Source organism: Haliotis asinina, chromosome 8, assembly GCF_037392515.1.
Source record: "Haliotis asinina isolate JCU_RB_2024 chromosome 8, JCU_Hal_asi_v2, whole genome shotgun sequence".
Lineage (NCBI taxonomy): Eukaryota > Metazoa > Mollusca > Gastropoda > Lepetellida > Haliotidae > Haliotis > Haliotis asinina.
The window spans coordinates 39,579,217-39,593,102 of NC_090287.1; the positions used below are offsets into that span (position 1 = coordinate 39,579,217).

At 40.8% G+C, this 13,886-nt stretch overlaps 1 pseudogene; it reads right to left on the bottom strand.

The window, feature by feature from the left end:
• Window positions 1–4,354: 4,354 nt before the first annotated feature.
• On the bottom strand, window positions 4,355–6,500 carry LOC137294628 (toll-like receptor 4; annotated as a pseudogene).
• Between the last annotated feature and the right edge of the window lie 7,386 nt (window positions 6,501–13,886).

Genomic DNA, 13,886 nt, shown 5'->3' on the forward strand with positions numbered 1-13,886 from the left:
GAGCTTATGGAGCAAACAAATCATAGGCCACTTCACACGCTACTTCTGCGTTAACGAGAAAATATTCCATTTATCATGCTTATCATGCTTAGATGGATTTGATCTTGAAGGCCATACAAATACAATAACAAACAAAGGGGTAAACAAACACGTACAAAACCCAAACAAATGCCACAAAAGGAGTGCAAGTGACTATTAGATCTAACAACGGAAATGAAGCTATGCTCTTGAAAAACTAATAAGAATATCCGTGCAGTCTAAGTAAACTTCGTCTCAGTGTACTGAATGGTGGAGTGTAACGAAAAGTACTGAGGATAAGTTTACTGAGACTGAATATCCGTGACATGTTCCGACCGCAAGTACAGGACCCTGGCACGTTATACGAGGTGTAAGTCTCTGAAAATATGGAATTTTGATAGAAATAGATAACACATTTTAAACTGCATTAGCCCCAGCCAACTTGGAAGGTCAGACCAAGTGGGACTTCAGTTTGGACCATTACCTTCAGAAAGGGTTGAGCTGAACGTTTGGAGTATGAGACAGCCTACTGGAAAATCTAAGAGCGAATGTGGTTCTTATAAGGAGGGAAAAGCTTTTGCAAAAATATCTCTTAGCAATATTAGAATTCTTGTTTTGGAGAATAAATATGTAGACCTGACCAAGCAGCTGGTGGCTTCATAATGTCAGTTAGAACAATGCAGTTGACTACAGCCAACTTGGTAGTGTTCATCTGAGTCAGGTCTGTCAGTATTGCAGGACTGACGTTGTATTGTTGACGTTCATCTGCAGATGAAGATGGTGATCCTCGTATGCCGGTTCCATTATACGGTAACTATTGCCAATCCATTCATCCTCTGCTTGAAGGACAATGTAGTCATGCGACATACTGAAATCCGGAAATAAACGACAGTTCGTCTTTTAGTATCCACCTAAGCGAGGTCACCCACTACTGTCAATATGTATTATACGATTTCAAGGTTATCCGCCAAAATCTAATTTTAAAGCATTTCACTTGTCCGCCAACGTCTATAACAACTTCTGTGCGTGCATTGAATAGCTGATAGTGATCAAATGTAACTTGACAATTCCCTCTTTGGTGTACGACTTAAGCAGAGACTATCAATATATAATTTTGATATTGGCGACATAGATTGTGTCGTCTATAATAGAATTTCGAATAACCTACAATGCATATCATGAGACTCACATTGCTTACATTCACTGACTTTTTCACAGGTTCACAAATATGTTGAATCCGTAAAACAATCTAGGTAAGAATTGATCTTCAACTCCTGTTGTTTTAACAGGGATCAAACTAGTGTGAACGGGTAGTCGTGTCCTCACTTACTTGAAGCATGTTATTGTATCCGACTTGCGAAGATCGCTGCTTATGGTGCGGGTAACACTTTTGTGAGTATCATTAGATATTACTAAAATCGAAGCCTGCATATGAACGATATAGCGGAAGCTAAATGTTACGTTCATACGTTTACATAAATACTATCAGGAATATCTTGGAGTTTTGCTGTGCATTACGTCTGTGTCGCAATAGCGTAATAGATCTCCGTGTGTGCGTGTGCGTGCGTGCGTGCGTGCGTGAAAGGATGCTGTTGGCTGGTTGGTGTTGGTGATCGTGAGATTGTATACTTATCAAAATAAGTTAAGTTAAGGATATTGGTATTTTTATGATTGATATATTAATGAGTAGATAAATCATTATTCATAATTTCAAAATTTACATATATCCCTCACTATTTTTGTCCAATATATTTGGAGAAAGTGAGTTATGGTAAACGGCGGTGTTGATGGTATTGTGGTACATGTTAAGATCCGATCTCACCTACCTACTCTGAAAGTCATATGACATGAACTAGTTTTTAAAATAACATCTCTGTTGAAATCCTACATCCGTATAGAATATGATCTCAGTCGCGAATCAAGTAACTATACTTTGCGGGTCATTATACAGAAGAGGAAGTATCTGTTGCTTTAGGGCAGGTCAGTGGGGCAGGAACCTGGAAGCCTACAGCTTGGGCACTCCGATTTACTACAGTTTGGGTACACCGACTTAATAGTGGGCACTCCGATATACAACAGCTTGTATTTTAAATATTTTAAAACTCAGGTCATTTCCATAGGTGCGTCATTCACTTCGTGTCCGTCACTTTGTGTGCATGCGTTAACGCGTGTGAACCTGTGTGTAAATTCTTTATTTCTAACGAATACCATTTAATTGTAAAACTGATGGTGGATGAGGAGGATGAAAATTGATATACAAACTTTAGTGCTTTTAGTCATCATCCTTATCAGCTAAGAATTTATATAGGGCAAAATATCCACTGCTTTTAGTTGCTTGGAGAAGGTGCATGTGACATGTATTAACAACGTTCACTCGGTGTAAGCGTGTGTCTTTGAGAAAAGGTGGGTCTTGTGATTGGCTTTAAAAGTGGTCAAGTTATTTACAAGTTTCAGTTTTAATGGAAGATCATAGTCGCAGAGATATTCTGGCGAAAGATCGATCTCCATAGGTAGTGGTCCTTGCGTGTCAGTATGCTTTCTCCCAAGGGTCTTGGAGACATTTCGGGCTGGGATTCCGGGAGGAGGTGCTGGAGATACACAGGGCCTGTCCTTGTTTTGAAGGTTAACAGGAGCACTTTACAAGTGATTCTGTCCGCCCCATCAGCCAGTGAAGTCCTCTTAACACTGGAGAAATGTGGCTGTCTTCCTTTGTGTTTGTCCCAAGCTCAGCTGCACGATTCTGAACGCGCTATAGCTGCGCTATCAATGGTTATGGTAGTCCATTCAGAAGAGCATTGCAGTATTATAAGAGCGCATATATATATTTACATATATATATATTTATATATGTAACAAGAGATGTTACGGTCCTTAGATTTACAAAGCGATGTATTTGGTCAATGTTTCGAATGTTAAAATGCTCATGTCTGCATACTCTGTTTACATGGGACACTACATTCATAGATGAATCAAATACAAATGCTGGATTTCGTGCTTATTTGCCTGGTTCAAGGATGCAGCCTCCAATTTCAAAGGTGGGGAGAGCAAGCTGACCAGCATTATCACCAGAAAATACAGTAATTTAGGTTATATACTCCGCAAGGAGCTGTGGTTGACATTCCATTATTGGGTATACACAAGCTGACAGTCCTTATTTTCTTAAATGAAGAGCGCCAGGCAAGGTATCAACAATCACCATATTACACTGTCTTTACGTATGACGTGGTCAGGAGGATTAAACCCCCGACCTTATGCTCGTAGGACAGAAGCTCCAACCACAGGACCACAGAGGTGGAGTATGATGTAGCGGACACCAGTTACTGACTGGCCACTGTGCACCGGGAAGCTGTCAGTGAGTAATTGCATAACTATGTGGACTTCGAATGCACTCTTTGCACACTCTTGTATACAGTCACTCAGGGAACATGAACAAACATCGAGGGTACATCAACCCATGTTCCCTTCGTGACCAGTGAACATCTTATATCGTGACAATATTTTATGACAACTTATAATGTGCACCTGATACATGGAATAATACACAATGCCTTATGTTACAGTGTACACCTGATTCATGAATCAATATACAATTGGTTATGTAACAATATGTACCTGATTTATGGAACAATACACGATACTTTATGCAGCAGCACACATCTGATTAATAAAACTATACACAATACTTTATGTTACACTATACGCCTGGTTTATGGAACAACACACAATGCTTTATGTAACAGCACACATCTGATTAATAAAACTATACACAATGCTTTATGTAACAGTATACACCTGATTTATGGAACAATGCACAACGTTTTATGTTACAGTGTGCATCTGATTTATGAAACAATACACCCTGCTTTATCTAACAGTCTACACCTCATTTATGAAACAATATACACATCTTTATGTAACAGCATACACATCTTTATGTAACAGCATACACCTGATTTTGGAAGCAATGCACATATGCCATATATGTGTATACCAGCATACACACACATTTTGTAAGAATGTACACATGCTCTATCGTACATTACACACGTGCTATATGTAGCAATAAACACACGATTTAAACATACATATGCATATCCATGAAGATCCGGATTAGAATTTGTCTTCAGCAACTCAAAATTGTAAGAGGCGACCAACGGGAATGGATGGTCAGACTCTCAGAAGTTGGTTCACACGTCATCGTATCCCAGTTGCGTAGATCGATGCTCACATGTCATGAACATGACATGTGTATAATTGTGCGCCAAGTGTGCACTTCTGTTCATCTGAACTATCACTCTCTCGCTACAGAAAATAGTTATCAGTAGTAGCGACCGTGTTACACAGACATCTTCCTGGTCGATGCCGAAGGTAAAGGTTTTTTCACCAGAAGTCGGAGACGATTAAAAAAGGCCTGCTTGGTTGCTCTGTCCTCTCCCCATTCCAGGTAGGTTGTCGTCAGCAGCATTGCTTTCATCGACTTAGTAACGAGACGTGGTTGTATGTGTTCAAGCATCACAACCACTAGCAGGCGCTGGCCACATTCTATCACATGCCGTTGAATTATATCCAACTCAAACTGGCACCAGTTACTTTGGGCAAAACTATTCGATAAGACAATGATAACCTTCCGGCTATTTTCTATACTTTGAACAATATTGTCGACGATCATCTCGCCAACTTCAAAGTCTCGGTTATGGATGCACAATTTCAGCCCGTCTGATCCCTCCAATACAGGCAGCAGGTGCTCTTTCACCCAAGCCAGGTCGTCGATGTTGTACGCGACGAAGACGTCGTATAGAAACTGTCGTCTGTCTGGCACCTCCCGTTCCTTGAATCTCATCATTAGCACCAGATACATCAAATTCCACCGGTAGAAGTAGAGGACAGACAGGATAACTAGGAGGGTGATGAGGACACTGGAGCCCACAAGGAGGATCATCAGGACGTTCCAGCTCAACAGGCACGTCCGGTCGGATATTGCCACATGTCGGATTTGGGTGCCAAGCAAGTCTTTGGGACTATGACAGACATAGCCGTCTTTGTGCCAGTCAGCTCGGAATAGTTTGGGGTCTCTTTGAAAGGTTTCAATGAACCACAGAGATTCGCACCCACATGAAAGGGGATTTTTCGATAAATCCACATATCCATATCCGTTATTAAGGCTGGGTGGAAATGTTGATTGTTTGACTGACGTTATCTCGTTGTTCCCCAGGAAAAGGTGAACAAGGTGGTCCATGTTACTGAAAAGGTTTGGTTCCAAATCGCTGATTTCGTTATGGAACAATGCTAACAATGTCAGGTTTTTCAGATGCATGGGAATAGCTACAGGGATCTTATTTATTCCACATCCCCCCATGAGTAATTGTTTCAGATTCGCGTGGTTCCTAAACATACGATCATAGTCCTGGTCCCGTAAATACGAGAAAACATTATAATTGATATTCAAAAATTCCAGTGACGGACATCCGTCAAACATTGCAAGAGTGGGACTTTCCTTTGAACGGCTAAACTCTATACGGTTGTTGCGAAAGTAGATCTGTCGTAGCGTATTACTTCTAAAAGCTCCCGAATCCACTTTGCGTAGGGTGCATCCAATGTTAGAAAGACTCAGCCTTTCGAGAGATTTCAGATCAGCAAACTGATATTCCTTTAAAGACGCAATGAGGTTCCCATCAAGACGTAAGATCTTCAGTGTGTGCAAACAGTCATAGTTAATTTTGTTTAAGTTCGTGATGTGGTTATACATGATTTCTAATTCAATGAGTTCAGGGAAGTGAGGTTCACCTTTTGGACAAAGATTTGGTAAGTCATCCAATCGATTGCTGTCAAGACGAAGTCTTTTAATGTTCTGGACATAACCATCTGTCATGTTCATCCGACCAATCCGATTGTTTCTGAGATTGAGGTACACAAGACCTTTCAGGGGTGCAAATACCCTCGACTGGAACATCTCCAGACGATTATTGACAAGACTGAGATTGAGACTGACAATGTGAGCTAGAGGGTTGAAGAAATCTGTCGGGAACATCCTCAACTCCGTACGGCTAATCGTGAGACTCGATATCGAGGAGTTTTTAAGACTAGCAACCGCCGATGTCAGTGATGTCTTTGTCATGCGGTTATTCGACAAAACAATCTTGTTCATGTTTGTGAACCCACTGAAGGCATCGCCGGAGACGTAGGAAATATTGTTATTGAACATGAGCAGAGATATCAGGCGGGACTTGAGAATGTTACGGAACATATCACTGGTAACATTGGTCAGATTATTTTGGTCTAATGTCAGAAAGTGGAAGGGAATTGTTGGGAGGCGTTGGGATTCGTGTAAAGGTATCACCTGAACAGTTCATGTACACAGCATGGGTAGAATATGGCCGACAGAAGCATTGTCCATTGGGGCATAGTCTCCACACCAACTCACCGTGGACGTCAAGTAGTCCCAAGACACACAGCAGGGTGACACTGGACTTTACCAGGAACATATTGATGATCAGTTCAGGCTCCCTGGTAAGTCTCTTTCTCCGTCCACCCTTCTTTGGACGTCCTTGTACAACCAGAAATTGCGGACGTCAATCTCAACTTGTCAGTTGTGTTACGTGTGATTTCCGTTATGTTCTGATATCTTTGATGTCCTTGTACAACCAGAAATTGCGGATCTCAATCTCAACTTCTCATTTGTGTTACGTGTGATTTTCGTTATGTTCTGATATCTTTGACGTCCTTGTACAGCCAGAATCTGTGTTGTCAGCTGCAACGTTGTGTGTACTAAGTGATGTGGTATCCGGCTAGATGATCGGCCCTTTTAACCAAATCTGGAATGTTACGATACTGTATATTTAATCGGTAACACAAAAATGCGGGGGCATGGACGTCATTCAAAGCAATTATGCACCACAGACCCTGTCCAGTATTTGCAATCACGAAACATAAATTTGTCGGTAGGAATGGCCTGTTTTGTTTTCAGTTTGAGGAAACAAACACCCTTCAGAAGTGCTTGCCCTTCGTGTCAAATACCTTTGACATAATTTCAATTCGTTTACTTCCTCATAAAACATAATATGCACGCTTATTCAGCATTAAGCTGAACTTTCTTCGTATTTTCACATGACGATAACTGACATGTAAACAGATATGGAAACTGTTCATAGTATTATTTGTAATATATAGTCTGGTTCATAATTATTGAGAATTTTTCTTCTTACTTTGAGCTATCCTAACACCTCAACTGATTCACTGATACTTAAAACTAAGTAATGGTATAAGGGAGGTAACTCATCTTGGCCTACTGAGTATAGTACAATTAGAGTTACCTCCCCTGAATTTGTAGCAGACGTCATTTTCCTCAGCACTGTCAACAATGTCTGCTGAAGATAAAACAAGGTTGATTTTTGAGTTGTGTAATCAAGGAATTGATGATGTAAATACATTGGCAGAGAGAACAGGAACTCCTCTTTCTACTGTGTATAGGATTAGGAAGAATTTTAAAGAGGGAAAGGATTTGGGGCACCAGAAAGGAGCAGGGAGACCCAGAAAATTGGACTTCCCAGATCGCGTCCGGCTGGGAATTTTAGCGTCTAAAAAGCAAAGGGCAAGCATCTCCAACATCAAGTATGAAATGATAGAAAGGGGATCAACAGTTGTATCAAAATCTACAGTTAGAAGAAATTTGATTGATCTTGGATGGGAGAAAAAGACTGGAATTCCTTCTCCTCTCATGAAACAAGAACATAAAGACAGGCGTGTTGAGTGGTGTTTGGCACATGAAAACTTTGACTGGGAAAATGTGATTTTTACTGATGAAAGCTCAATATGGGTATATCCCAATAATGTGAAAATATGGACAGTCTGCGTCAGCACCGTTGTATCGACGACCTAAATACAGCCCAAAGTTTCATGTATGGGGAGGGATATCCTTATTAGGAACGACCCCGCTGTGTGTGTTTGAGGGAAATCTGACAAGTCAACGCTACACTAATATATTAGATAATTTTCTGCTTCCAAGTGCACATGTGTTTTATGGAAATGACTGGATTTTGCAGCAAGATAATGATCCTAAACACACCGCAAAACATGCCAAGCAGTGGTTTCAGGAGAAAATGTGACTGCATTACCATTTCCTGCATATAGTCCTGACTTAAATCCCATTGAGAACATTTGGGGGATGATGAAGGAAAGTGTGAATCAAAAGGGGTTGACAAAAATTGAAGACATGAAGAGAGAAGTGGTCCGATACTGGGACAGCATAACTCACGAGACACTAACCTCTCTGATAGGAAGTATGCCTACCCGTCTTAGACTGTGCCGTGAAGCTCAAGGAGACTTGATAAAATATTAAATTGTTACCTACACAACATGAAAAGGTCAGTTCACTTTCACAATACATTCAATTTTATCTGATTTGTTCTCGTTTAATAATATGAAATGCTTTAGCTATTCTCAATAATTTTGAACCATACTGTATCTAGATGCCCTATAAGGAGTTCAGTTATAACTGTATTAATTGTATTTATCCTGAAATGCCAGACATTTGTGCATTGTGCTCTCCAGCTGTATCGTCACAACGTGGTGTGGCGTTCTACTTGTGGTACTTGTAATAGTGATTTAATGACGATATTAACGAGGGGTACACATTTTAGGGAAGGTATGCGAGTCATCAATTCTGGGGGTCAGCTATTTTGTATGTGATATGTTCTAATACGTATTTTTTTCAAATTTATGGGAAAGGTGGGGAAGCATTGATTTTGCCTCTCTAATACATGGTGATTCATTCCTGCCTGGTTGACTGCCTTCTCCAAAGATTTTGTTTTATAAGTGGACATAACAATGTACGGTATGGACTTACAACTTCTTAAATAATTTACAACGCGGCGTTTCTGGGCTACTCCTTGCCCCACACAGTGGCTGGGTAGAACAGGGACGATACAGCAAAAGCCACAGCCCTGTTGACGCAAGAAGCTCTATTTTTTGTAATACTGTGTTTGGGTAGAGCAGTGACGGTAAAACAGAAGCCGCATGAGGCAGTCAGAGCATATTTTGGGTAATCAAAACCATACACATAAACAAACAATGTTCCATTGCGTGCAAAGGGCATCTTCCTAACAGGTTTAGTGCTGATAATGTATTTATAAGTACACTATGCATGTAGTACCGTTTGTGGACCTTGCATGTAGATTAACAATAGTGATATAGTTCTCGACTGGCAGTTAAAGAAATATGCACATCTAGATAACATCTATGTTTGATCAACGACGAGCACTAAATGCAACCCATGAACAATCAGATGTCAAGAACACGGGTCTAAAAAGGCTCTCAGAAACAAACTGCTCATCCTTGATATTAGTTGCATTTCATAAACTGCACTGTCGTGTTTTACAACAATTAAAACTAGATAATTATCCCTGACACAGACACATTATTTTGCTAACTTACTGGAAATGTTGACTCTTCATGGACGGACGACGATCTTCACAGCGTTGAACGACTTCAACATGTACAACAGACAGAACAACGCTTAACACGTCCGCACGAAATGGTGTGCTTGTGGCCAACTTCCGGGTACACACTTGGGAGGTATTTTGAGCAAACACTCACCTACACGACACGTGGTTTTGTGTTCCACGGTAAACCCGACTTATCTTTGAAACGAAAACAGTATCGTGACTCATGCAAGGGCTTTAGCTGAACTCACACCAGGTGTATCACCATTGTGCTTAAATTGCATTTGTGACGTTATTCCATTGTCTGCTCGCTCCTCGACAATGAGTCGATATGTGCAAGTTTCAAATTTAAGACTTCATTTTGTCATTTGGGCAAGTAACTTTGATACCAGAAATATTCCAAATACTTTGAATGTAATTTAAGTAGCCTAGGGTAATATTCTCGTAACTCTCCATTCTTTAAAAATAATATCCCCCGAGAGTTACTCAGACATTACCCTCTACATTAAGGACACTGGTGATTGATTAAAAGTCGTCACTATGTACCACTTGAGTACAAAACGACCGCGAGTGTGGTCCCGATACACAACTGTTTAATACGGAAGTTCCATCTATAGGTCTACACAAATTAGTGAAAGACAATAACAGCAGTCAGTAAAGGACCGTTCAGCGCTGACTACCGCTGTAGGAAATAATACTTTGTACTATTCAAATGCGGACGTGTTTTCTTTCATTTGAAACGTGAAACAAGATGCACTTTGAGAATTGTACATGCTGTAAAAGTGAAAGGTGAAGATATATGGTGTAATATCACCGCTCTAGCATGTCATTGAAATATTACGACATTGTGTTTCTGTCTAATGTCACCCGTACTATAGTCCGGTTGCCTCAATGTATTGATGAATTCAATTCGATGAATTGCAATCTAACTCGAAAACATAATCGAAACATCATAGCAACTCTGTAAGGATTTCTACAGAACTTTTGTCATAAAAATAGAAAAGAGTAATTTAACAATCTACCATTAAAATATTGACAGTGTTCACTATTTCTTCAGAGGGAGGAGAAAGGGACAGCCAGAAGCTCGAGAAAGGATGGTGACGGCACGGCACAACTTAACGTTGTCGGCTCTTGTGCACGTGTTTCTCGAACACCTCGCTCTCCCTTTCTCTGCACCATCGGTCCGCTTTTGAGCTAAACGGACTATACGGTTGTATCATGAGACATGTGAAAATAAGAGGCTATTTATCCTACGGATTGCTCCATGAACAATGCATGCACGAAGCACCCAAACAATCTGATTATTATTACCTCGGAAAACACAAGCTCGTAGGTTATAGCTACATGACTTCATCCAACCGGGTACCCATTTTCTTCTGAGTGGACACAGGCAATTTTAAACGAACTCACTTGAAACTAACTGTATCACAGGAGCTTCGTTGTGGGTCAGGAATGAAGTCACAGAAACTCTCAGGAGTCAAGCTCCCAAACTCAGTCAACCGCCCAACTTATACCCGCGTCCGACGTTGCTTACCTTCTACTGCTTTAGCTCTATGCAGAGGACCTTAGTTCTATGCACAGGACCACGAGACACACAGGTGTTTGACTACAGTCGTATTGTGAGATATTATGGATTGAGACGCAGTTTAAATATGTAGTTGTATAACGAGGAACGGTCTACGGGTGGAGCCATGGGCCCCGTCTCTAATTTCATGTCCTGTAAATGTTTCACTAAGAACGACGTGATAACATAGACACACCAACTGACAAACTAATCCCCGTTCACTCTACTTTATCTGTACAGCGATTAAATATTGCGTAAAGTAATTGAGTATAACGTTTAACCATCGCCATACTACCGTTAACCGAAAACAACGTAACATATGATGTTACTATATCACGAAGAAGGTGAGGGGAATTAAATGTAAGACAGAAGGGTGAAACACCTACATTTCTCAACTGGATATAACCATTTATGGATGAACAAAATCTGGAATTTTCGTACAGGATACATGAATTCACACAAAAATTAGAATATATTTACCTGCAAAATGACTGGAAACAATATAAATAACTACAACATGTGGTTATTACTGAATCTTTACAACCTGCATTTGTACTGAACGTTATTTATAATGGGCACTTGCCTATAAGTAATTATCAATTCAATCAATATGAAAATGTAAATGTAAATATATCCAATCTTGTGCACACTGACCGGTGATCGATGTCATGAGTAAATATCCACGTCGTCGCGTAATCTGACAAACTGTGAATCTACCCACCGAGCCTGACAGCCAGGTGAATTGGTTCCCTCTAAAACGACGTCCCAGCTATTAAAAAACAACAATATTTCATAACAAACACTTGTAGTCTAACGTTGCATATAGTATGTATGTTTATACGCACGTGAGTTCGCTGTCGCTGCTTGCGTGTAGTAAGGTTCGTTCCTGCGCGTCTGTGTGCGTGCGTGCGTGCGTGCGTGCGGGTTGTGTGTGTCTATCTTCGTATGCATTTGTGTTTGTACGTGTTCCTGGACGGTACCTTTAGCATAAACTTTGATTTGTGAGTAAACACCAAAACTAAAACCCCCAAATGGATCATTTCCGAGTCTGGACAAGACAATCCAGTGATCAACAGCATCAGAATCGATCTACGCATCTGGGAATCGATGGCACGTGTCAACCAAGTCAGCGAGTCTGACTACCCGATCCCGTTAGTCCCCTCTTACGACAAGCATGGGTTACTGAAGATCTATGCTAACCCGGACCTTTATGGGTAGAGTAGAATTAGTAGTAGTAGCAGGAGTAGCAGCAGTAGTGGCAGTAGTAGTAGTAGTAGTAGTAGTAGCAGCAGCAGTAGCAGTGGTAGTAGTAGTAGCAGCAGCAGTAGCATTAGTAGCAGTGGTAGTAGTAGTAGTAGCAGTAGTAGTAGTAGTAGTAGCAGGAGTAGCAGCAGTAGTGGCAGTAGTAGTAGTAGTAGTAGCAGGAGTAGCAGCAGTAGTGGCAGTAGTAGTAGTAGTAGTAGTAGCAGCAGCAGTAGCAGTGGTAGTAGTAGTAACAGTAGTAGTAGTAGCAGCAGCAGCAGTAGCAGTGGTAGTAGTAGTAGCAGTAGTAGTAGTAGTAGTAGCAGTAGCATTAGTAGCAGTGGTAGTAGTAGTAGCAGTAGTAGTAGTAGTAGTAGTAGCAGTAGCATTAGTAGCAGTGGTAGTAGTAGTAGCAGTAGCAGTGGTAGTAGTAGTAGCAGTAGCATTAATAGCAGTGGTAGCAGTAGTAGCAGTAGCAGTGGTAGTAGTAGTAGCAGTAGTAGTAGTAGCAGCAGCAGTAGCATTAGTAGCAGTGGTAGTAGTAGTAGCAGTAGCATTAATAGCAGTGGTAGCAGTAGTAGCAGTAGCATTAATAGCAGTGGTAGTAGTAGCAGCAGTAGCATTAGTAGCAGTGGTAGTAGTAGTAGCAGTAGCATTAATAGCAGTGGTAGCAGTAGTAGCAGTAGCATTAGTAGCAGTGGTAGTAGTAGTAGCAGTAGCATTAATAGCAGTGGTAGCAGTAGTAGCAGTAGCATTAGTAGCAGTGGTAGTAGTAGTAGCAGTAGCATTAGTAGCAGTGGTAGTAGTAGTAGCAGTAGCATTAATAGCAGTGGTAGCAGTAGTAGTAGAAGAAGAAGAAGAAGAGGAAGAAGTAGTAGTTTAGAACCTCCGAATTCAAACGAAATCTATCGCCAACTGGACGATTGTGAAAGACGCTGTTAAATGTTATACAACTGTATAATCATGCCCGATTGTGTATGATAAGGATGTCTTTAAACTTTAATTCTATGTTCAGTTCCCTGTCTCCTTGGATGTACAACTGACTTGCCTCTGCATGTGTCTGGGACAGGTGAATGAGTGAGTTTAGTTTTATGCCGCAATCTGCAATAATCCATCTATATGGCGGCGGTCTGTAAACAATCGAATGACATGTGTCAACGCAGTCAGCGTGTCTGACTACCCGATCCCTTCAGTCGCCTCTTACGACAAGCATATTTGGATTGTGGCAAGCAAGGGTTGCTGAAAACCTATTCTAGCCCGAATCTTCATGGGTACTTTGTGACAGTTGACACGGCAAGATACGCACACAAGCATCAAATTTGATAAAACTCAAGCTTGAAGTAAACTGTACTCGGAATCATGAAACTGGATTAGAAAGAATTGTGTGTCTGCCGGGTATAGAACTACGTGTCATCTAACTAATCGCCTGTGTAAACATGCTAACGTCAAACACTATCTAATATCAGAAATGACGTTTGAAATATCACAACGAAGTGGGAACTGAAAAATGAACTTTCCAAAATTTCCCAAATGTATTTTTGTCTCTCCAGACTGGATGCATATTTGGCACATTTGAATGATCTTCCGTCCTTCTGCGTAAAACTGATTCATAAACAATACTATGA